Source organism: Petromyzon marinus, chromosome 43 (assembly GCF_048934315.1).
Source record: "Petromyzon marinus isolate PM22_M1 ecotype Great Lakes invasive population chromosome 43, UKy_Petmar_22M1.pri1.0, whole genome shotgun sequence".
In the NCBI taxonomy this organism is placed as follows: domain Eukaryota; kingdom Metazoa; phylum Chordata; class Hyperoartia; order Petromyzontiformes; family Petromyzontidae; genus Petromyzon; species Petromyzon marinus.
In genome coordinates, this window is record NC_133709.1 from 7,250,185 (window position 1) to 7,275,734 (window position 25,550).

A 25,550-nucleotide genomic window follows, 5' to 3' on the forward strand; every position below is an offset into this window, starting at 1 on the left:
AGATCTCCTGACGTAATAAGAAAGAGTAGGTCATTGCGTGCCATAGTCAGGGTCCAAATTTGCCAAACTGGAAAATTGCCCGTAAATTGCTCAATTGGGATTATATAGAGAGATTATCCCCTCCGACTCGCAGACTGATGCACCAGGGTCATTCAAATTAGCTTATCTGTTCTCACCTAGCTAAACAAAATACACTTGAACATGACAACCAGATGCATAGCATGGTTAATGTAATAAAGTCACATGTAATTTTGAAAGCTTATTTCGTGAAAATTGCATCCCACAACGCTGTACAATTTGTAAAACGTGCCGTTTTCAAACGGAGGCATGGGAAACCACATACAAGCCAGAAGAGAGCCAGAACCGGTGCCAACAATTACCCAAGCTATGCGGCCTGCCAAAATAATCCCGTTGGTTTGGCAAATTTGGACCATGACGCGGGCACACAATGAACTATTATCGTGAAAGACGCCACGGGTCCTTCAACGTCCACTCTGAAAGCAGACGGCACGTAATATTTTTTTGTGTTTTTAACCCACTGTATTAATCAGAGAGGCTGCTGGATTTGAAGCTTGAGCCTTTGTAAAAAGGGTCGAGTGCACTTCCATTCGGCAATGTCACCCCCTTGTGGTTGGCATAGGTCTTGGTGCAAGGGATAAAATAGGGGGCCCTGTCCAATTTCGCCGCCCCCCCCCCCCCCCCCCTTTATCGTCTGGAAGCTGGTAAGAACACTTAAACCACGTAAATTTTTACGCACCGGTGTAAAATGGCAAAGCCATACAGTTTGGACCTCCGGAACATGTACCAAAGGGTTTATTTAGCTTTTTTTTTACAACCCTCTAACGAGACTTGTAATGTGTGCAGAGAGGAACAATTACAATTCATACGACTCAGAGGAGCTCTTTGGTACAGGTATCTTTGTCTACACACCACACAACACCCATTGTTTAGAAATCTTTATTCAAATACTACATTACGTCCAGAAACTTCATTTATAAGCTATTTTAGGTACATGCACTGGTTTGTAAATGATTTCATGAAGCAAAATGAGTAAATCCATGAAGTATACAACACCTATGGGATCCCATTCACGGTATACAAATCGCTGTATATAGCAGTGTGCAACTATTTTAGCCATAAAACATGTTTTACCTTTTGCCATGATTATATTGCTGATATCACCATGTCTAGCCTACTTAATTTCGCCCCTCCTGATTTTGTTAGTAGTACTTACATGATAAAATAATTAATCCGTTTGTGGCTTACAACACCGCCACTGTATAAATTCGTGTTCTGTCCACATCAAATATTCATAATAAAGGTTTTTGGGTTAGATCGCATTATTTATAAATGTGTCGTAACCCTCCACCACCCGACACGGCCAATTAGCAAAATAAAGTGTCACGTTGACAAACTACAATTAGTTCACTACTTTAGCCCACCGGTGTGTTGAAGAGTGAATCCACAACATTGACAGTTTGAATGCGACGTTTCGCTGGTAATTACATCCAGCATCATCGGGCAATTCGCCAGAATGGTAAAGCCCTCACTTGCTCTCGGTCTTAAATAGCGCAGCAGGGTGACGTCATCATTTAACTCATTTCAGGTGCAGTGATTTGAGGCCGAGGGGGGGGTATTGTAATTATATAATCGATTTGTAATCAGTCAATGGTTATGATTAGTAATGAGTTGTAGATTAGTATTTAGTTGTAATGTGTGTTATTGTGATTATATGCTACATTAGTAATCCGTTAATTAATGTTTCCCCTATAAGGAATTGTAATATGTATTATTTAATATTACGCTTCCAAGCCGCACTAAGCCTAAAGCTATTAGAACGATTAAAGTTATTTCTGTTTCTCTCAATTTCAATGGATTCTCTAATTAGTCTTTGCCAGTAATAATTAGTTTTACACAACACTTCAACGTTATCAAAATCAATTGAGTGTCCTTGTTGACAAGCATGTTCTGCCACTGCCGACAGTTGTGTTTGAGATAATTTAATATTTCTTTGGTGTTCTTTTAGTCTTATGCTGATGTTACGTCCCGTCTGTCCAATATAGCATCTGCCACATAAACAATTAATCCGATATACACCTTCTGTTGATAATTTAGGTAATTCGTTTTTCGTGCAAGATACTAGTTTTTGAATTTTGTGTACTGTACCAAATCTTACTGTAATGTTTTGCTTTTGCAAAACATTGCTAATTTGTCAGTTACTCCTGAGATATATGGAATTTTAATTGTTTTAAGAATCTGATCGTTTTCAGCAGTGTTGCTTTGCGATCGTGATTTGGCATTCAGTGCTCTGTTAATTTGAGTATTATTGTAGCCATTCTGTCGTAATGCTTCTTTAACGAGTTTGATCTCTCTCACTAGACTTTCACCATCTGACACTGTTTTAGCCCGATGTATGAGCGTCTTGATAAGAGAGGCTTTCTGAGCTGGATGATGATGCGAATCTGCATTCAGATAGGTATCAGTGTGCGTTTGCTCTCTGTCAACGCTGTTATTTTCCCGTTAATGCCATGTCCAAGCAAAATATCTAGGAACGGGAGTGTGTTATTCACCTCCATTTCCATGGTGAACTAGATGGCCGGGTTTTGTGTATTGAGATGATTTAGAAAATAATTAAGTGTATCATTACCATGTGGCCAGACAACCAAAGTGTCATCCACATATCTAAACCAAAAAGATGGTTTTAATGTGCTCGAGGCAAGTGCTCTTATTTCAAAGTTTTCCATGTACAGATTTGCTATACGTGTTAAACTCACATCAAATATGTCGTTTTCACATGTTAGATGTATCATGCACAATTCTTTCACGGTTAATTCGCCATGTGGTTACGTAACTTTCAGTGTTTAAAACAAGAATATACATTGTTACCAGCTGTTTCCTTTATATATGTAAACAACATTTTTTGATTCAGATTAGATTAAACAAGCTTGTGTTAATATTTCAAGAAACATGATGTAAATATCAATGAACCGGTATGTGTTAAGACGGCGATGACCATCTTGATGGTACAGTTCATCGGCCACAAGAATGTCCTTCCGAGTTTAATAACGCGCCATCACCTGCACATTGGAAATTCACATAAAATACAGTTTTATCTCATGAAAAATTACTGACAATATTACAACACAGTAATGGTTATTTGTTTTTTAATCGTTTCTAAATGTAATTGAAATCTTAAAGCCAATTGAATGCTTGAAACCACTGTACATCCAATAACACAATTTCACAGGTGAAATATTATGACACAAAATTAATAATTTTTATTTTCTGGTCTAAATATCTGGGTATTAAAAAAATAATTTCTTGCATACACTTCATAGTGTAGCTTCAGCCCTGTAAATTGTTATTAAAAGCTGCGGACATGGGGTCAATGGAGAACTCATTGAATATTTTAATATAATTTAGATGGATTTACCCTTTTAAATCTGTATATTTTACAACAATGTTTAGGTTCTTGATCCATTTGACCAATTACTGTTTTGTAGTGTAAATTGGAACTTTTTACATTAGGGAGACTTGATTTTTTGGAAAAAGATCTTCATATGACTGGCAATGAACATAATTTATCTAGGAAAGCCTTCCTGAGTCTCAAATGTAAATTGATTAAGGGCCCTCATAGGGATTCACGTACGGTTGCCATATTTTCTATAGACAAAATCTAGACATTTTCTCAGGTAGCATAGACCTATCAACACTATACCACATAATACCATAATAGAATTTAAACAAAACTAACCATTCTCCATATGAATTATTTCCCGCCACCCGAACAGAAATGTAAATTTCTGAACTGTCTGTGTGAAACCCAGATCAAACCTGAACAAGTGGGAACCCTAGCTTGATGAGCTACTTGATAAGTTATACAGACGGACGTGTGAAGGAGACTTTGGTTGGTGTACTTCAACTTCTTTATTTCGTTTTCACCGCTCGTACACCATAGAAATACTCGTTCAAACCAACCCCGTTTCCTTGTTTTACAGTCCATTTTAAACCTCCTCTCAGCCCTTCCCCACCAATCACCTTTCTAAACTTTACCACTATTTTACGATCCGTTTCTCTTCGACCAGTGTCATCCACTCACCAATCTGATTGCGTGTCGTGCACGTCAGTGCTCACACCCCCGATCTCTATTCCTTGCCCGAGTGAGCTGTGTGTGCGTGACGTCAGTGACCCCTGACCTCCGACCCTTACTTGGTGTATCCCCCGTTTGCGTGATTGACATGTGCGGCGTGTGTGATGTCGAGTGCGGAAAGCATGCGTGCTGTTTGTGTGGTGCGAATGTGAGGATGGACGAGACATCCTCTACACATGCATCAATTTGCTGTACTGCCATCTTATGGTCAGCTCAGTCCAAGTTTTGTCTGATGAAGTCTGGATGAGCCACCAGCCTCACATCTAAAGCACTGCATCATAAGTGTATGCCACCATGTTCAACAAATGATAGACATATTCCATTAAATATATGAATTTGCAGAGTGTACAAATACTGTTTCAAAATATGTATAACGGATGAACATAGTATACGAGCTTGTGCATAACATTAGCTGTTTAGATGTCCAGCTTACGTTTTGAATCCAGGGAATGTAGGCAGATATACGAGTGAAGACTGTAGGCACATAGTAATCTTTACAACTCCGTTTTGATATAAATGTAACAACGCCATGCAGAACCCATGAATTGTCACTCTTCAGACATAGTAGCGGTCCACCCCAATCACCCTTTGAACGAACGGAAAAGTCATTGTTAAACCATTATCCTTAACCACAACTGAAGTTGAGTAGACAAAATTCTTACATCTGTCAGACTGTCAAATACTGTACTGTGTGAAATATCTTGATGCACTTTGAGCAGAGTAATCCATGCACTGTACAACTTGGGCACATTATTCCTAAAAACACTTTCACAACAAATGAGTAAATTGTTTACAAATTGTGACTCAGACAAGACATTTTCTTACATCGCATGCACCGCTTGATCCATCACCAGCACATGTTGTGTTTGCAGGTAATTGAAAACCCCAAAATGTGTTGCATGTGTTGTCGTCAATCACTGGTAGGTTGGCTTGCTGGAGCGTGCTGGTAAGTAAACCATTTTCTAAAAAATATCGGGAAAATGAAAAATAAAACTCAGTCACAATCCTCTTACAATATCAAAATCTCATTTATAGATATATTGTACAGATTGCAGTCAAGTCGCAAGACGTTTCCTTTTTCAAAAAGGCAGCATTCCACGAGAAGCTGCACCAAACACGGCAACACATTCTAAGTTAAGGGAGGCGCAAGGGAATTCTACCATGATGTGGTGAAATCTCATCTGTAACAGCATTGTGCAAAGTTACGAATGTCCTCAAAGGTGCACACCGCTGCAGGGTTTGGGAAATCAGCAGCAGTGTCCACAAAGGTCAACACAACATTAATGCAAGTGATCCCTCAACGCCTGGCCGTTGGTTATGTTGTCAGATCCTGCAACTGTTGTAGAGTTACCAGCTGACCTCCAGAGACCACACCTTGGTCACCCACTTTTCGGTGTCCACTTCAGTACCTCTGTTGATAGTCTGCCCCCCATCCTGGTACTAATGTAATGAACAGTGGAAGGACGATCGTGATGTTAATGAGGCCAGTTTTTAGACGGTGTTACCACAATAATTTCTACAAATAGAGGAATCCAATGGCAACCACGGATTTGCCAACCACGGTGTATTACTTGTGTAGTGTTGAACACGGAGGCACACACTTTGACTTGGAGGCAACACGTTTATTACACAGCCCCAACACGGCTAACTACATCAACGTACACACACTAACTAGACCCCAACAGGGTAACAACAGCTAAGCTTAACAGGGTAACTACATAACCGGGTCAGTCAGTAAGATGCTGGCTGACCCACGTTGCCGAGCGAAGATCGAAGAGCTGTAGCGCCGAGGGTTGATTCCAAAGAACAGCCCAGAACACTCTCGGGACTGCCCCTTTATGCTCATGAGCGTGGCCTTGCTCCGCCTTCGGCCACGCCCACTTTGAGACCTTTCCCGAAGCATCTCGACTGAGCATCACGTGTCCCTCAAGCCCCCCTCGGGCCCCCCTCACTACCCTGTCCCGGTCACGTGCCCTCTTGGGTTCTCCCAGACTACCATGTCCTGACTTGCCCTCTCTCAGGCCGTTACCAAGACTATGCCCCTTAGGGCCCGTCCGCATGCCGTACTCACTCTGGCCCCAGAGAGGGGTTCCAGACGCACAGTAGCACTCTTATAACAGTGCCTGGCGCTAACACCATAGTGACACCCTTAACGTCACTACACTTGTATACCATTTACCAACTGCGGTCTGGACATTTTAGTATCCATGGGTAAGCACGGTGTTCAGCAAGTCAAATTACGTCGGAATTACATCATTGCATTGTTGCATGAGATTGTATTTCGTGACATCATTGTTACAGAATTGCAGGGCCATGGTCTTCTGTGGCCCGGAGGAAGAGGGTGGACCGAGCCCCTCCTCCTAACTAGCCCCTCCCCCATCATCCCATTGTCATAATCATCTTACCTATAAAATTCATTTTTTGTCCGTCTGCGCACGCGCGTTTGCGAGGGATTTGGCTCCCAAACGGTGGGGTTTACGTAAAAATAAAATTAGCCAGGTACCATGCTGTAAGCCCCACGGTGGGCAAGCGCTCTTTCCTTTTCCCGTCCATCACCTTTAAATTAGTTTAAATAGCATTTTTTTACGATTTATCTATTTATTTATTTTCACTATTATGTATTTATTTTCCTTCACCGCTCAGGGCAGGACAACGCAGCAGGCTGCACATGCGCACAGTGCTCATCACGGTTAGCCCCTAGCAACCCACACGCGCCATCGCCGGAGGTGTGTGGCCTTTTTTATTCGCCTGCACACTCTACAACAGGGGTCGGGAACCTTTTTGACTAAGAGAGCCATGAAAGCAAAAAATTTGGAAATTTATTTCAGTGAGAGCCATATAATATATTTTAAAAGTGAATTCAACTAAATGTCAGTATAATAAGCCTCTGAATTTATTCTTTTAAATAATGTTGTTATAACACTCACCATTAATGCGACTTCTGGTGCTGCATGGATTTGCTGATGTCTTTGTAGTCGGGTTGGTACTTGGTGAGGTTAAGCTTCATGCAAGCGTTGAGGCTTTCATCCGTTAAACGTGATCGTAGGTTGGACTTGATGTTTTTAAGATGTGAGAATGACTGCTCACATGCATACGTAGATCCAAACATGGTCAATACAGCAATACTCACACGCTGCAGTGTGTGGTATGTGACAGGAAGCGCGTTCCAAGTTTTGAGAATCAGCTGGTCTTCGGGTTGGAGTTTTTTCATTTCTGTCCACATGTGCTTGCTCGCCAACTCCGCTTTCTGTCGTGTGATTCTTTCCAAATCTTCATTCAGTGACTTGAACTTATTCACCCACATGTCTGAGGCCTTCAGGTCAGCCACTTCTGCTTCAAAATCTCTGACGGAGACACCAGGGATGTAATTCAGGTCGGCTGTGTTCAGTGAACACTCGTTTGGATGGGTGATGAACTTAAAAAGACGAGTGTGCTCACGAAATTCTCCAAAGCGTGCTTTGAAGGACTGTAAGAGACTGGATGTGCAGTCAGCTAGCTGGTGGAGATCAAGGTTTTGAATGGGCTCACTTGCTGTGCATGCATCTTTAAATTGGCTCAGTTTTTCAAAATGTAGTAAACGACCTGTTTCAAGATCCGTGATGAAAAGCTCCAGCTTGTTTTCAAAAGCAAATACAGCTTGTTGAAGGGATAACACTGTATTTCCAATGCCTTGCATTTTCACGTTGAGCTGGTTCAGATGTTCAGTCAGATCTACGAGATAGTAAAACTTGAGGAGCCACTCGGTGTCGGCTAGCTCAGGATGCCCGACGCCTTTCATTTCAAGGAAAGTCCGGATTTCGTTCAGGCAAGCCGCAAAACGGCTAAGCACCTTCCCTCTTGACAACCAACGCACATTGCTGTGCAAAAGCAGACCAGGATAGTTATTTACAACTTCATCCAGCAGTGTTTTAAACTGGCGATCATTTAAGGCTCGGGCAACAATAAAGTTGATCACACGAATGACCAGCGACATCACTTCGCCAAACTGCCTGTCACACATCTGAGCACAAAGTGCCTCCTGGTGTATAATGCAATGGAAACTTAGGATGGGTCTATTTTCATGTTCACGGAGAAGCGCCACAAATGCTTTGTTTTTCCCCACCATACACGGAGCACCATCAGTACACACTGAGAGAAGTTTATCCATAGGTAGACTTTTTTCTTGAGCAAACTCCATGAAAGACTTGAATAAATCCTCACCTCTTGTGGACCCTTTTAATGGCAGAACAGCAAGACTTTCTTCGCGCAGTGTGTCACCAACAGCATATCTTGCAATCACGCTGAACTGCGACAAATGGCTCACGTCTGTTGACTCATCCAAAGCCAGAGAAAAGAACGGCGCTGCATTTATGTCCTTCACTTGCGTTTCCTCCACTTTGTTTGCCATCACGATGGTACGATCATGAACAGTTCTTGCCGACAGAGGCATGTCTTGTATCCGTTTGATTATCTTGTCTTTGTTCGGAAGATCATCAAAAAGTTCATTGGCTACATCCAGCATGAACGTTTTAGCATACTCGCCATCTGTGAATGGTTTTCCGTTCCTCACTATTGCTAAAGAACCAGCAAAGCTAGCCGAATTATAGTCACCTTGCCGGGTCCATACGCGGAGTTGCTGCTGGCTAGCTTGCACCCTGCTCAGCTCTTGGCACGCTTTCTTTCTGCTGTCTCCCGCAGGGTATTTTGATGCAAAGGTAGCGTGGCGCGTGTCGAAGTGCCGCTTTACATTCGACCGTTTCAACGATGTAATTTTGTCATTGCAAATTAGACACACCGCAGAACCCGCTCTCTCCACAAAGGCGAATTCTTCGGTCCATTCGTCCTGAAATGTACGATACTCGTCGTCTTTTTTTCTTTTCGCCATCTTCTTCGTCGAAGGGTTAGCTTTGAGCTAATGACCGAGCAGACGCAGTCTCAGACTGATTCAAAAGGGGGCGTTTACCTGTTTTACCCAGCAACGGCAAACGTAGGCCAGTATCATCCAATTAAAATAATGGACAATTGCTCCTGCAGCCCTGAACAGGACATGCGCAGTGAAAAATCGATGGATGGATTAAAACAAGTGAGAATATTTTGTTTTATCTGCGAGCCATATGCAATCATCAAAAGAGCCACATCTGGCTCGCGAGCCATAGGTTCCCGACCCCTGCTCTACAAGGTAAGTTGCACACATTAGTATTATAAGCATTTATAAAATTACACTTTGCACTGCTGACAGGGGTTGCCCCTAGCAACGCACACACGATCGGCACACATTTTCATTCGAGTTAAACATGCAACTAAAATACAAAACGCTGAGGTTATTTCTTCACAGTGTTATGTCCTCATCACCCCACCCCAACGCAATACGTCCTGTTACTACTATAGAGCCCCGAGATATTCTTATAGCGCTTAGATAGTATTATTGTAGCGCGGCTGGGGGGAGCGGCCCAGCCCCCAGCCTGCCAAGGTGACACTCGGCCGGCTGCGCACTCTCGGCGAGGACAAGGGCTCTGCACGGGACTAGGCCTCACCACGACAATGTTAAGTACCATTTCCTTGCTTCTTTCCCTAACCTCACCTTGATAGAAACCAAGTTTTTGAATAATCACCTTGCTAATATTACATTAACTGTGTGCAGACTATTTTTGTTTGCCTGGTCACAACTAATCTTTTAACAATCACTTTGTAATGATATTTATTATTTGTCAACTCACCTTTATAGAAAACTTTACTCAATAACCACCTTGATAATATTACATTAATAACAACTCATCTTTCTCTTCCTTGCTTCTTTCACTAAACTCACGTACATATAATCCTGTTATTTTAATAATCTTCAAAATATAAAAACATTGATTTTTGTGTGCTCACAACTAATATTCTTTCAATACCTTGGTCATTAATAATATTATTGTGTTAACTAACGTTGACAGAAACCTGAACTTTAAAGAATCAACTTGAAAATACAGCATTGCATTTGTTGTGTGGTTAATCTTGACACCACTGGAGACTTGTAGATCCACACGGAGACGGAGCTTCTTGTAAGGGCTTGCGCCAGTTGTTTATTAAACACTCTTCTTCACACACGACTCTGTGTACTGCACACTCTACACACGACGCCTACACCCGTAATGGTGCGCGTCAGAACTCTGACCTGCACGTGGAACTATCTCCCATTATTCTACGCACCGGCACGGCTCCCCTCGTCTGCCCCGGGCGGGGGCTCGCCCATCACCGCCAGGCGACGAGGTGAGGCTCTACCCCTCTAGCCTTCCTTCGGCGGCGGCTGGGCTTTTCCCACAGCAGGCACACGTTCCCATCTCTACTTTGCCACCCTCTACAAGCCAGGGGAAGGGTACTGGGAATTTCTAGCACTTACACAGGCTGCTCTAGCCTGGCGCAAATTTCACCCTACCACGGGTCACAACTTCGAACCTCACACGATCCCATCTCTCCAGACGACCTGGACCACGTCACGGGTCCCAACCTAAATACCCCAGGGGTACATGACGTCACCGTCCCGCCCACCGTACATTACGTCACTCCATGACGTCACTGCACCGGTGGGTGAGCGTGACGTAACGTCATTTTTTACTACTCTACACATTCATAATGTTCGTGTGCTGACAACAAAAAAAAAATTATTGATCAATATTAATATATGTTTTATTGTGTCTAAGACCTTGTGTACTAGTGAGTCCATGTGCGTCTGCCACCATGTGTGTGTCTACGTCCGTGTGTGTATCAGTCGATGTGTGTGCGACTCGATGTGTGTGCATGAGTTGCTATCTCTGTGTGTCAGTCGCTGTGTGTGTGTTAGTCAATGTATGTGCGTGGTGTGTGTACACAACTAATATTTAACAATTAGGTTACTTCAATTTAAAATTATTGTGTGTGTCTGCGTCCATGTGTGTGTGTGAGTCGACGTGTCTGTGTGCGTGAGTCGATATGTGTGTGTCAGTCGATGTGTGTGTTAGTCAATGTGTGTGCGTGTTTTGAGTGTGCGTAGACAACTAAGATTTTTACAATTAAAATAGTACATTCATTAATGTTTATGTCTGTCTAAGTACATGTGTGCGTGTGAGTCGATGTGTCTGTGTGTGAGTCGATGTGTGTGTGTGGCTCCATGTGAGCGTCTTAGTCCATTTATTTGTGTGTGTGTACGTGCATGTGTGTTAGTAGATGTGTCTGTGTGTGTCAGTCGATGTGTGTGTGTGAGTCGATGTGTGGCTGAGAGTCTATGTGTGTGTGCGTGAGTCGATGTGTGTGTGTGAGGGTCCATGTGTGTGTGTGAGAGTCGATGTGTGTGTGTGGCAGTCGATGTGTGTGTGTGTGGCACCATGTGAGTGTGTAAGTCCATTTCTTTGTGTGTGTAGGTGCATCTGTAGCGCCATAGATGGAATGGTACCTCGTACCGTCAGGGGAGGGGCTGCAGTGCCAGCCCAAGAGAGGAGGGGCTGCTAGGGGCTCAGGATCCCCAGACAGCTAAGCCCCTCGGCGCCCCCAACGGGGGGATTGGGCTGCGGGGGTTCTGGGATCCCACGCAGCCCCACCCCTCAATGGGCAAGGGGCATAAAAGGGGACCTCCCCAGCCGATCTGGACCAGTTGAAGACCAAAGCCGAAGACCAGCTAGATAGGACCCTGAGACCCCTAGCCGCGCTGTCCTTTTCAGGTGAGACCCTGGGAACCCCTGGCCCTGATGTCCTTGTAAGGGCCGGATTCAGTGGGTCAGTGGTCGGAACTCGCACCCTGGCTAGGGCGAGTTAGAATAGCCTCCCCCTAGGCACCCATAGCCGGAGGACCCTGAGTGTAGTCCTGTGTTAGGGCATGTTAGCCCGGAGGCAGCACCTCCCCAGACAGTAGCTGTAGGAGGACAGTAACCCAGAGTGTACTGGGACTGTACTGCCGAGCGAGGTGGTTTAATAAATAGTGTTGCCTCCAAGAACCGACTCCAATGTCTCCTGAATCCACAACACTACAACTGGTGTCGGGAGTGAAAAATGGAGACACGTCGGACAGCACGTACCTGCAGCCCGGACGGGGACGGCGGCGATCGTGCAGGGCCGGGGGTGGCGACCCTGTCCGGGGCCGCCATCGCACTGCCGGCCGAGCAGCCACCCACCTCGCCACCCACCGCTTCCCTGCCATCACAGACCCCGCTGCAGGAGGCGCATCTCCGCCTCGCGGAGCTGCTCCAAGCCGCAGCCGCCATCCTGGGCAGCATCCATCAGGCGGAATCGCCTGCGTCGCTGGGGGAGACGGAGCATGCCGCCAGCGTGATTCCCGCCATAACGGGAGGAACTTCCACTGGGCGCGTGGTGGCCGCTGGGGGCCACGTGACTTCCGGGACTGAGGGTGTCCAACCAGGTGGCGCCGCGTCATCAGGGCTGCGACCGCTCCCAGTGAGCGACATCTTAGTGGGGATGGGAGCTCCTGGACCCGCGACAGCCGCATCTTCATCGCTGGCCGAGGGTCATACCGCCAACATCCAGCAACGCCTGCCGACGTTAACGACGTTTTCAGCGGTGGGAGGTGACTGGGCGGCCTTCCAGCACCGGTTCCTCTCCCACTTGGAGATGGCCGGCTGGTCGGAGGATGACGCGCTACGCGCCCTCCCGGCTACACTGGACGATGACGCCCTCGCCTACTTCATCACGGTCACTCGGGAGAATCGCTCCACGCATGACACCCTTCACCAGATACAGGCAATTTATGGCATGCCCTCCGACTCCCGCCACCGCTTTGATACCCAGAGGAGGGGGGAGGCCGAGTCTGCGCTGGCATACCGTACCGCGCTGCTGGCGCTGGCTAAAGCCGCCTACCTCCGCATGGACCAAGAAGCGATCGACTCACTCGTCCTCCAGAAGCTTGTCGTCCTGGCTCGGGAGCTTAGAATCGTCATGCCAGCGGCTGACGATGACGACTTTAACTCCTTGCGAGCTGCACGGAGTGTCCAGGCACACCTGCGACAGCAGGGGGCGCCGACCGTCACTGCCTGCGCCGCTTTATCGGTGGGCCTGGACCGCGACGATGACGGGATCTACGACCGGGCCTTCTCTGCCTCGGCGGGGGAGGACCGGAGACCGGCTGATCGTCGGCCCCTGCGGGATCGCCGACAACGCGACCGACCGGCCCCGCGTCAGGACGGTGCAACCATCACGTGCTACAACTGCGGCTTGCGGGGACATGTGGCATCGGGCTGCCGGGTTCCCCAACGCAGCAACCCCGGGCAACCTCCGGCGCCTCGCTCACCTTCGACTCCGCGCCGGTTCCAGGCAAGTCGCGACACCTCACATTCTCGGCCCCTACTCTTGTCACGCACTCGCACCACACAGGGTTGCCATGCGTCGGGTGGAGGGGATCCGGGGGGGGGGGGGGGTGTGAACGACAGGGCGCTCGGACCGGGTCAGTGGTCCGAGTTGGCCCATAGGGTCGTCGCTGCGGCCGCAGGTTCATCTGCCATCATAGGTTCCATTGAGGGGGTTGACGTCCAGATGTTGGTCGACACGGGAGCGTCGGCGACCATCATCTCGGACCTCATTTATAACATCTTGCCCGACAAGTGTCGTCCCATGCGGACTGTTGATGTGCCATGTTTTGCCGCTAATGGGAGTTCGTTAGGGATAATTGCCAGGATTGACGCCCAGATCCGCATCGGGGATGTTCAATTGCAAGGGCCTGTTTTGGTTTCGTCAACCCTCGCTGTTCCATGCCTCTTGGGCACGGACTTTCTGGTGAGAATGCCCATTAAAATTCCCATCGACCAGGGGTGCATCGAGCTCCCCTCCGGCCGACGCATTGCTTTCTTGCCCTTACCCACTCGATTGTACGCTGCGTTTGCCATGGTCCAGGCGATGGCGTCTCGTACGATTCATGTTCCGACCGGCTGTCAAATGCTCGTCCCTCTTCGGTTTCGGAAACTTCTTACATCGGACGCGCTTGCTAAAGGTGTGCTGCTAGGTCCGTCCAACACGGCGATGCGCGAGTTAGATCTTATCGGTGCGCAGACGCTCGTGTCAGCTGACAGGGAACCATTCATTCAGATTTTGAATGCGGGGTCAAGGACCACAGTTATTCCCCAAGGCACGGTGCTTGCCCATGCTTCACCGGCCCTTGTGGGAGACTCGTTGGTGGGTCACGTTGGGAATGTGGGCCATCCTACTCCGCATTTATGTCCGGATACTGAATGGACTGACGCGCTTTGTTCGGGAGGAACGCATTTGTCATTGTCAAAGCGCCTTCAATTGCGTGCTCTCTTACGGGACTTCACCAATGTCTTTAGCATGGGTAAATTTGACATCGGCTGTACTAAGCTACTCAATGACCACATTGACATGGGTGACACTGCGCCTATCAGACAAAATACATTTCGGTTAAGCCCGGGTGAAAAGAACATGTGCGGATAGCCGTTAATGACATGTTGGCGGCCGATGTAATTTCGCAATCCACCAGTCCTTGGGGAGCGCCCATTGTTTTGGTCAAGAAACATGATGGTACCCTTCGCTTCTGCGTGGATTTCCAGAAACTAAATAAAGTCTCGATTGCGGACGCTTATCCACTCCCCCTAATGGATGAGTCCCTGGATGCCCTAGCAGGCGCACGATACTTTTCGACTTTAGACCTGTTGCCTGGCTTTTGGCAGTTGCCTCTTGATGACGCTTCAAAACCAAAGATGGCCTTCCGCACTCCTCAGGACCTCTTTGAGTTTAATCGGCTTCCCATGGGATTGCACTCGGCTCCAGCGACGTTCCAACGCCTGATGGAACTGGTCCTTGCTGGACTCCAGTGGGACTTCTGCCTGATTTACCTCGATGATGTCATTGTTTTTAGTCTAACTTTCGATGACCATCTCGAACGTTTGAGGGCAGTCTTCCTCAAAATGCGGACAGCAAATCTGAAATTTAAGCCACAAAAATGCTTCCTCATGCACGAGTCCGTTCATTACCCGGGTCACATCGTCAGTCGCTCCTGTATCGCCACAGACCCCGAAAAGACCGACTGCGTGCGCTCTTGGCCTGTTCCCACCTCTGTGGGGGATGTGCACAGCTTTGTGGGTTTTGCCTCCTATTATCGCCGGTTTGTCACTGGATTCGCGTCCATGGCCAAACCCCTCCATGCGTTGACAGCCAAAGGCACGAAATTCCACTGGGGAGATGCAGAGCAGGCCTCCTTTGATGCCATCCGAAAGGGCTTGATTGATGCTCCTCCCTTGCGATACCCCGACTTCGCTGAGCCTTTCATTTTGGACACAGACGCCAGTGATACTGGCATTGGTGGAGTATTGTTGCAGGTGCTCAATGGTGTGGAATGCGTCGTAGCCTATGGCAGCCGTGTGCTGTCCCCCGCCGAACAGCGTGATTGCGTGACCCGTCATGAACTACTCTCCATTGTTTTCTTCATCCAGCATTACCGGCCATATCTGTATAGTAGACACTTTACAGTACGTTCGGACCACGCAGCGCTTCAGTATGCTTTGAAGGTCGATCAGCCGTCGGGCCAATTCTCACGATGGCTGGAGATCTTTCAAGACTATGCGTTTACGGTGGTCTACCGGAAGGGTATTCGGCATGGTAATGCTGACGGCTTGTCACGGTTGCCCCTTGTCGGAAAATGTGCTTGTTCCTTGGGTTCGGGCCGTTGTAAGCCTCCTGACCCAGCGTCGCATCTGTCCCTTGCCGCCACAGCCAGTCCGGTCATTGACGGCCAGGTGGCGTCCCATGCGCCTATCGCACAAGACACGCTGTTGGGCCTAAGTTCTGACGAATGGGGACGTCTTCCATTGGAAGACTTATTCCTCCTCGGCTTACGCCACCATGCAAGGGAATCGCTCGAGGGGGGCGGCCGGGGGGGCCCCGTGTCCTCATGATGTGTTATGGCGGCTCGCACACATTCAAACTTGTTCTCCCCACGTCCCTGCGGGGTAAAATTGTTTGGGGCACCCATGCGCGCTTGCTTCTTTTGGGAGTCCACAAGACGCTGGCTACTCTCCAACTCGAGTTTTTTTGCCCAGGCATGGCCAGGGATGTGGCCGACCTCCTGCAAGGTTGCACTGAATGTGCTCGCCGTAAGCTGCCTGTGAGACCATCTTGCCCACCCTTACAATCCATTCGCGTCTCCCGAGTGAATGAAATTGTCGCGTTGGATATTTTGGGTCCATTTCCAGCTACCCCGCGAGGTAATAAGTACCTGTTGGTTGGGGTAGAGTATTTCACCCACTGGGCCATGGCCTGGCCTCTCCCCAACCAATCGGCAGCGGCCATCACGGACGCCTTTTTCCACGGCTACGTCTTAGATAAGGGTGCTCCTGAACGGCTGCTGACCGCTCAAGGTAAAAAAAAAATTAATCCACTTTGTTGTGAGATGTGTGCAACCTGCTGGGCACACATAAGATTCGCACTTCACCATATCATCCTCAAACGGATGGTATGGTTGAGCGCCTCCACTGAACACTTACCTCTATGTTGAGCCACCAGGTGTGCGAGTCACAGGTTGATTGGGACCTTCACATCCCTGGTGTGCTAGCCGCATATAGGATGGTGCCCCATGCGGCTACGGGTTTTCACCATTCTACCTCATGTATGGCAGAGAAGTCTGCCCCCCGGTAGATGTACAGTTGCACGTCAAACAGCCATCTGCCAAGTCTAAGATGGCCGATCATGTCCGCGCCAACGCTCGCCGCTTGATGGAGGCCCAGGAGGCCATTAAATCTAACTCAGTGGCACCAACAGGCTAACGAACGCCTGCGGGGACTCCATACGTCTCGCCACACATGGGTTGAAGGAGACCGGGCTTGGCTTCATTGCCCTCACGTGTCCCTGGCAACGTCTTCTAAGTTGCTTAAACTCTGGAAGGTTCCCGTCGAAATTGTCCGCATGCTCCGACCCCAGTGTGTTAGAATTATGTTTGGAAAACGCTCGTGGTATGTGCACCCCTCGCGCCTCAAACCTTTCACTCCTCCTCACACCTCCATGCCACCACACATGGGCCAAGAACGTCTTGTGTCCGACAAGTCAGGTGAGGTGCCAGGGGAGTCTAACCCTCAGCCCAGTAATGTCGTTCCATCCTCAGGAGCCACGGGAGTTAAGCCATCCTAGCCGCCTGTGCCGGCGGATTCGGGGGTCGGTGGGTCACCGGCCATCCTGTGCGTCCCGCCTCCACAGGCCCCTTCTGCTCTGGATGGGCCGGCCTTTGGATCTCGTTCTAAGTCCCGGAGATTTTCTTGAACCACCACGAACCTTTCCTCCATGCCACCCAATCACCTTGCACCGTGTTGACAACCGTCGGTCGCTTGTTTTTGCTCTTTTGTTCCGAAGAGGCGGGTGGGGCAGGGGTCTTCATGTATATATGTTCTGGTATTCCCTTGTACAGGTGGGCTGGGGTATTTCTAAGGGTTCGCGTGCGGTTATTTTTGTTACTTACGTTCGCACAATAAGGCACACATACACTTCGTTGGTTCATCCTCTGGGTTATTGTTGTATTGTTGCCATCCGGGTCAGCTGGATGCTACGAAGAGGAGGGTAATGTAGCGCCATAGATGGAACGGTACCTCGTACCCTCAGGGGAGGGGCTGCAGTGCCAGCCCAAGAGAGGAGGGGCTGCTGGGGGCTCTGGGATCCCACGCAGGCCCACCCCTCAATGGGCAAGGGACATAAAAGGGGACCTCCCCAGCCGATCTGGACCAGTTGAAGACTGAAGCCGAAGACCAGCTAGATAGGACCCTGAGACCCCTAGCCCCGCTGTCCTTATCAGGGCTGGGACTCTATGCGGCTCAGTGGTGAGACCCCGGGAACCCCTGGCCCGACGTCCTTGTAAGGGCCGGGTCCAGTGGGTCAGTGATTAGAACTTGCACCCTGGCGAGGGCGAGTTAGAATAGCCTCCCCCTAGGCACCCATAGCTGGAGGACCCTGAGTGTAGCCCTGTGTTAGGGCACGATATCCCGGAGGCAGTACCTCCCCAAGCAGTAGGTGAAGGAGGACCCTGAGTGTAGTCCTGTGTTAGGGCACATTAGCCCGGAGGCAGTACCCGCCCCAGACAGTAGCTGTAGGAGGACAGTAACCCTGAGTGTACTGGGACTGTACTGCCGAGCGAGGTGGTTTAATAAAGTGTTGCCTCCAAGAACAGACTCCAACGTCTCCTGAATACAGAACACTACACATGTGTGTGTTAGTCCATGTGTGCCTCAAATATTGGAAGAAGTCACCCCCTGTGAGTGGCTGGTTGAGGTGCCATCTGTTGAGGAAGTACTAAAGGCAATCCAGAGTCTGAAACCAGGAAATGCACCGGGCAGAGATGATCTCCCAAGTGAAATGCTGAGGGAGGGTGGCGTTTGTGCACAGACTGCCCTACATGACATCATAACAACAGTCTGGACCACTGGACGGGTTCTGCAGGATTGGAAGGATGCCCTTGTGGTCCCCCTTTTTAAGAAGGGGGACCGCACAGGCTGTAAAAACTACAGGGGCATCTCACTCCTCAGTGTGCCGGGAAAGGTCCTGGAAAGGATTATTCAACATCGCCTTGCTAGGCACGCTGAGGAGAGGCTTGCGGAGCCTCAATGTGGTTTCAGGAAAGGGCGGTCCTGCACAGATGTCATATTTTCTGTCTGTTTGATACAGCAGAGGTGTAGGGAATTCCAACAAGACCTAATCTCTGCTTTATTGACCTGGTCAAGGCCTATGATACATCAGTAGGCCTGGGTTCTGGGTTCTTCGTGCTTTCGGAGTCCCTGACCCTCTTCTCACGATCATTAAGGACCTTCATGATGGTGAGCGGGCCTGGGTAAAACTACGTGGCCGAGAGTCGGAGCCATTCCCTGTTCACCTTGGGGTGCGACAGGGATGTCCTCTGGCTCCCACATTATTTAACATATTTTTTGACCACGTAGTTCGTGAAGTCTTTGATGGCTGTACCAGAGGAATTTCCATCTGGTACAGATACAATGGGAGGCTGATCAATGCCCGGATGCGGTCATGGGGTGGCTCCCTATTAGCCAGCCACGTTATGTATGCCGATGATCTAGTAATTGCCGCTTACTCAGAGGAGGAGTTGGAGGCGCTGCTGCTGAAACTGGAGCATGCCACTAAGAGTGATGGGGCAGTTGTGGAGAGAGTGGAGAGTTTCCCATACCTGGACAGTGTGCTCATGACCGGCTTCGGTTTGACAGCAGAGGTCTCACTCAGAATCAGTTCGAGCGGCATTATATTTTTATTGGTTGCATAACGCTGTGTGGAAGCTACCTGGTCTGTTGCTCCACACGAAGCTTCAAGTTTTTTCGGCTACGATCATTCCCTCCCTTCTCTACACTTGCGAAACGTGGACCCCCCTAACGGAGCATCTTCGACGATTGGAAACATTTAGGCTGGCCTGCTTACAATCCATCCTGGGTTTAACCAGGCTGGATTGTGTGAGGAGCTCAGAAATCCTTGAAAGATCTGGGCAAAGTCCCATCAGTGAGCTCCTCCGGCAGACAAGGCTGCATTGGCTGGGTCATGTAACCCGCATGCCCAGTCACCGCATGCCTAAACAGCTTTTGTTCGGCCGGATAGAGGGGGCTAAATGGGCGCGGCATGGGCTAGAGAATAGATGGAATGATGTGGTACAGGAGGATGTGGTGCTGAGTGGACTACTGGTACCAGCGGTGTCAAGACCGGCCTCTGTGGAGGAGGCTCGTGAAAGACGCTGCTGGGCAGTTGAAGGCAGTCGCCCTCCAACAACAACGGCGGGTGGAGGAGTGATGCTCACAACAACGAGCGGAGCACCGGGTGGCTAAAGCACAGCAAGTTGGCACAGTAGGGGGCACAGGTGGTCCATCAGCCAGTCATCTCAGTCAGTCGACCCGTGGCACCTGGGTTTGCTCCGTGACCTCCTGCCAGCGGGCGTTCGACACTTCACGTGGCCTGGCACAAGCGTCGTGGTGACATCACCGCCACTTAGTGGCTATTGGCGGTTGTTGTTGTCCATGTGTGTGTGTAACTCAATGTGTATGTATCGAAAGTCGATGTCTGTGTATGTGAGTCCATATGTGTGTGTGTGTAAGTCGATGTCTTTGTGTGTGTGGGTCAATGCTTGTAAGTGTGTGTAGGTCGATGTGTGTGTCTGTCTTTTTCGCCCGGGCAACGCCAGGTACTTCCCACTAGTGCATAATAAAGGTATGTAAAGTAAATGTAATGTTAATTTATGTTGTGTAATTTACAATATTTTATTCGGTGTTTTTGTTCATAAACAGGCAACTTAGTGAAGCTATGACGAGTCTGACTGTGGGCGTGGTACCCCTAAACCCCCTATTTCCCATAGGCCCTGAACTTTAACAACTGTGGATTTCCCTCCCGTGGCATTTACCAGGAATCTAACCTCCGCAGTTGGCGAGGCATTGCTGTACTAATTTTATTGATGGAACTGGTGGCGAGATGTTAACTGCCTTGCCTGGTAAGCAGGAAGTCATGGGTTCACTCCCAACCCTGATGCCTGCATATTTCGAGTTTGCATGTTCTCCCCGTGATCGCGTGGATTTTTCTTCAGGTCCTCCAGTTTTTCACTCCACATTTAGAATCGACATGCGTTTAGAGTATTGGGATGCGATACATTTCCACGCGATAAACCATTTCATTGAGTTATCTTTTGTCACTAGGTCGCTTCTAAAAAAGAGCTATATTGCTCAGTAGGCCTTACCTGATAAAATAAAATGTCGTAGAAACATTCCAATAGAGCAGTACTTCTCAACCTTTTTTTTATTCCACAGCACACTTTTGAGCTTGCTCAATCTTAATGTCACACTGAACCAAAACATCACTGTGGGCCCTTCATCCATTCGTTGATTGATCATATCTCATGATGATGTGTGTGTGCAAACATCATTTTTCAAGTGAGAGGCCACAGTGGTGGACTTGGTGCCATCATGGACATGTGGAATATTCACAGTCACGTGTGTCGCTGTCTCATTGTTCACTGTGTGTTCCCCTGGGCTCGTTGCAACTCAATTGGAACTGCAGACACGTCAGGCTGGGGTTTAATTATTCATCCGGGGAGCACCTGACTAAGCCAATCAACTAAGAAGGGGGGAGTTGTGTGTTTAAGTATGTGTGTGAGACATTTTTTTTAAATGTCCAATGTCATCGTCTATTTACGGTGATATTTGTGTTCATTATTTTTAGTGCGTTGCGTGTTTATCAATTTGAAAATACCGCGGCACACCTCGGACTTTGCCACAGAACCGCCAGTGTGCCGCAGCACGCCGGTTGTCAAGCATTGCAATAGAGGACTCTTCTAAAAGTATTCATAATTGGCAAGATATTTTTGAGAAAAATACATTCTAATTATTACGACTATTATTACATTGATGATAGATGTTACTCATTGTACATCATAATCCTGTATTGCATATTTGTTTTGTGACTGCCTAATGTATGTGGTCATCCTTGTTGTTGCGACCTACTTGTTTTGGAGCCCCAGCCGATGACGTAGCATCTGCTTGCCGATGACAGTCGCTCATTGTCACTGGGAAGGCAGGCGAACTGTATTCCAATGTCCGACGTCACCGGTGCTTTCAGCTTAATCAATCCAATGTCTTTTCTATACACAATTAAAGGGGTGATATTGAGCATGAGAAGATCTGAGATAAGCATCAAGATATAAAACTAGTACACATTATGGTGGGTTGGATCCTAAAGGTATGTAAAACAAATAATGTATTAATTGTTAAACCTACACACTCGATTTTGTTTATTATCCATAATGTAGGGCAGGAAATGGTAGCCTCGCGTTTTCATGTCACCTTAAACAGAACTAATATCGTCATCTAGGTGAATTTGACGTCATTAATTTAAATCCAGATATCAGCAGAGCTACATTCCAATAATGACCCTTATAAATGTGAACAATGGATAGAGTGTACCAACGAAACAAATAACTGGCGAACAAGAATTGTGTTATGCTTGTGGTGAATGCGTGCGTGGCGGAAAACGGGGGGAGTTTTGGGATTGTAGGGCAGATGGAAGCCTGCATCAGATTGGGCAGAGATTGAGATATCCGGGCCAGTGTTGATTTCAAAGATGCTGGCTGTGCCCTGCCCCTTGGGCACGGATTTTTTTAGCAGGATGCTCCTGCAAATTTTTACCGACAAGGATTGTGCCGTCGGGGCAACTAATGTTTTTTTGGACTCCCTGCATCGGCGTGCAGGGCAGAATATTTCAGTTCAGGATCTGGTCAGGGAATCTCTGGAGATTCCGCCTGGCACGCAGGCATTGGTCCCGTTGTGTTACGGCCGACAGTTGGACCTAGCAGATCCGGAGGCAGGGGTCCTCCTTACCCCGTCTAAGACAGTAACCCGGGGGCTTACACTGGTCGGTGTGCTAACACTGTTGAGAGGAAATCAGGAACAGTTCTTGCAAGGACTTAAGTGGGTGTGAAACCAGCAGTGGTTCAGGCGGGAACGGTGCTAGCCGATGCGACGGCAGCGGGGAGCAATGCATTCGGTTCCACCGTGCAGACGGTGGTAGGTGGGATGGTACATGCTGTGGAAGCTGACGAAGCATGGATGGATAAGTTGTGTGAGGCGAACCCTAAGTTGTCCCGAGCACAACGGGCTGAGTTGCGATCCCTGTTACGCAAATTTTCTGAGGTTTTCAGTAAGGAGAAATTTGACATTGGTCGCACCTCCTTGGTGTAGAACCATATTAACATGGGCACGGCAGCTCTTATTTGACAGAATCCGTATAGTTTGTTGGCAGCAGACATAATTTCTCCTTCCACTAGGCCTTGGGGTGCTCCTGTTGTATTGTTAAAGAAGTCCGATGGCACGCTGCGGTTATTGTTGATTTCCGAAAGTTAAATAAAGTTTCAGTCGTGGATGCTTACCCACTCCCGCGAATGGATGACTCCCTGGACGCGCTGTCGGGCGCTCGATTTTTTTCGACCTTGGATCTTTTGTCGGGGTTTTGGCAACTTCCCCTGGATGAGTCATCCAAGCCGAAGACAGCCTTCCGGACACCCCAAGGGTTGTACCATTTTAACTGCCTTCCGATGGGCTTAAATTCTGCCCAGTCCACCTTTTAAAGATGAATGGAATTAGTCCTAGCAGGGTTGCAATGGGACTCATGTCTCATTTACCGTGACGATATTATTGTGTTTGAACACACCTTTGAGGAGCACGTGCAACAGTTGTGCTCGGTGTTGTCTAAGGTGCGGTCGGCCAATCTCAAGTTGAAGCCTGCAAAGTGTCACCTGTTGCAAACCTCCATGTGGTACTTGGGCCATATCGTGTACGATTCCGGGATAGCGACGGACCCAGACAAAATGGCGTTTGTGCGCGACTGGCCAACTCCCAAGACGGTGGGAGAAGTGTGCAGTTTTGTCAGGTTCACGTCCTATTACCGAAGATTCTTTCCGCAATTCACGACAATTACCAAACTGCTCCATGCTTTGACGGCAACGGGCCAAAAGTTTAGATGAGGAGAGGGGGAGGAAGGCGCCTTTTTTGCGCTGCGCGAGAGCCTTCCCAACGTTCATTTTAGACACATGCCAATGACACGGGCATAGGGGCTGTCCTGTCACAGGTTCAAAACGGTATCAAAGGGTGGTGGCATACGGGAGTCATGTACAGTCAACTGCAGAACAACGTTACTGCATGACCAGGAGGGAACTCTTGGCTATGGTGCACTTTGTTCAACGATATAGGTCCTACCTTTACGGGAGGGATTTTGTGGTCCGTACGGATCATGCGGCCCTCCAGTACTCCTTGCGGGTGGATCAACCCACCGGCCAGCTCTCACATCGGCTGGAAATATTGCAGGAGTACTCGTTCTGGGTGAATTACCGGAAAGGGTTACGCCACAGTAATGCGTACGTGCTATCCTGATTGCCTTGAGGGGAATGTTGTGCTTATTCAACGGGTACGGGGCGGTGTAGGCCACCAGGAGCCAAACGGCCCGATGTTGTGGCAACGGTGGATGGCCCAGCATCTGTTGGGGAGATCGCACTAGAAGACAAAATGTTGGGCCTCACGCATGCCGAGTGGGGGTGGCTACAAATTGATGATACGTCCTTGTTACACTTGCGGCGGCGTGCGTAGCAGGAACAAAAGCTCTAGTCCTGCGAAGGTCTCGAGAATAGTTTTTAAGGAAGGACTGCTCATGAGGTGGGACGAGGGGTTGCAACGTTATGGCATGGTGGTTCCCACAGTTCTGCGAGGTGCATTGACTCGGGTGGTACACGAAGATAAATTGTTACACCTTGGGATTTGGAAAACGTTGCTAACTCTGCAAAATGACTTTTACTGGCCTGGTATGTCAGAAGATGTGTACCACCTCGTTAAGGGCTGCACCGATTGTGCACGCCAGAAACCACCAGCCAGAAAGTCTCAGCCGCCCTTGCAGTCCATCACCATGTCAATGAACTGTTCGCGCTTGACATTCTGGGACCCTTCCCCAGTACACAGAAAGGTAATAAATTCCTTCTGGTGAGGGTAGAGTATTTCTCCCGGTGGCCAATGGCTTGGCCCCTACCCGACCAGACAGTGGCGTCTATAGCCGATGCGTTATTGCATGGTTATGTGTTGGATAAGGGGGCTCCTGAGCAGCTCCTTACGGACCAGGGCAGGAACTTCTCATCTAAGTTGTTACGCGAGGTATGTGACGTGTTAGGCACGAAAATTATTCGGTCATTGCCTTACCATCCTCAGACAGATGGAATGGTTGAACGCCTCCACAAAACCCTGACATCGATGCTTTGCCAAGCAGTCGATGAGGCGCAGACAAATTGGGACCTACACATCCCTGGGGTCCTGGTGGCATATAGGATGGCCCCTCATGTCTCCACGGGATTTTCCCCGTTTTTTATGTATTGCCGAGAGAGTGAACCCCCTATTGATGTCCAATTGGGCCTGGCCTCTGGAAGGAAGAGGCCTTCTCTCCCAGTAACCCTGCAGGTCACGCTGGATCGAGTAGCGGAGGCACGCGAGGCAGCTAAGGAAAACACTGCAAGGGTGCAAGCCATGGGTAGTAGGGGATAGAGCATGGCTACACTGCCCACAAGTGCCCTTGCATACGTCACCCAAATTGCACCGGCCATGGCAAGGGCCTGTGGAATTCATAGACGTTCGATGGCCACAGTGCGTGCGAGTGCAGGTGGGACGTCGCCACTGGTTTGTCCACCAGTCACGCTTAGAAGCGTATGTGCATCCCCGAATGGATAATTAATCCCCAGTGTCCGTGTGGTCGGGGTCTGATGTGTCTGACGAGCTGGGGCGGTTGGCAGAAGTAATCGGACACCGAGGAAAATGTGTTGTGCCACCCGCAATTCCCAAATCCCTGACATTGGGGAAACCCCGACGGCCCACCACATACAAGGGGCCACCGGCAGAGGACCTGTCACCTTTTCCCGCGAAACCTTCCAATGACCTAAGAGCTTGAGTGCAAGCCCTTG

The 25,550-nt window shown here is 48.6% G+C and overlaps 1 protein-coding gene across 1 annotated transcript in view; it reads right to left on the reverse strand.

Moving 5' to 3' along the window:
- Window positions 1-305: 305 nt before the first annotated feature.
- The window catches only part of LOC116951470 (chymotrypsin-like elastase family member 2B), an 89,362-nt gene continuing 64,117 nt past the window's right edge, over window positions 306-25,550 (reverse strand). Inside the window, exons 5-8 of the transcript XR_012946753.1 lie at window positions 21,565-21,701; window positions 4,976-5,112; window positions 4,584-4,736; window positions 306-3,077 (exon numbers count right to left, since the gene is read on the reverse strand). The gene's annotated coding sequence lies outside the window, so the exon portion shown is untranslated. The remainder of the gene's footprint in view (window positions 3,078-4,583; window positions 4,737-4,975; window positions 5,113-21,564; window positions 21,702-25,550) is intronic.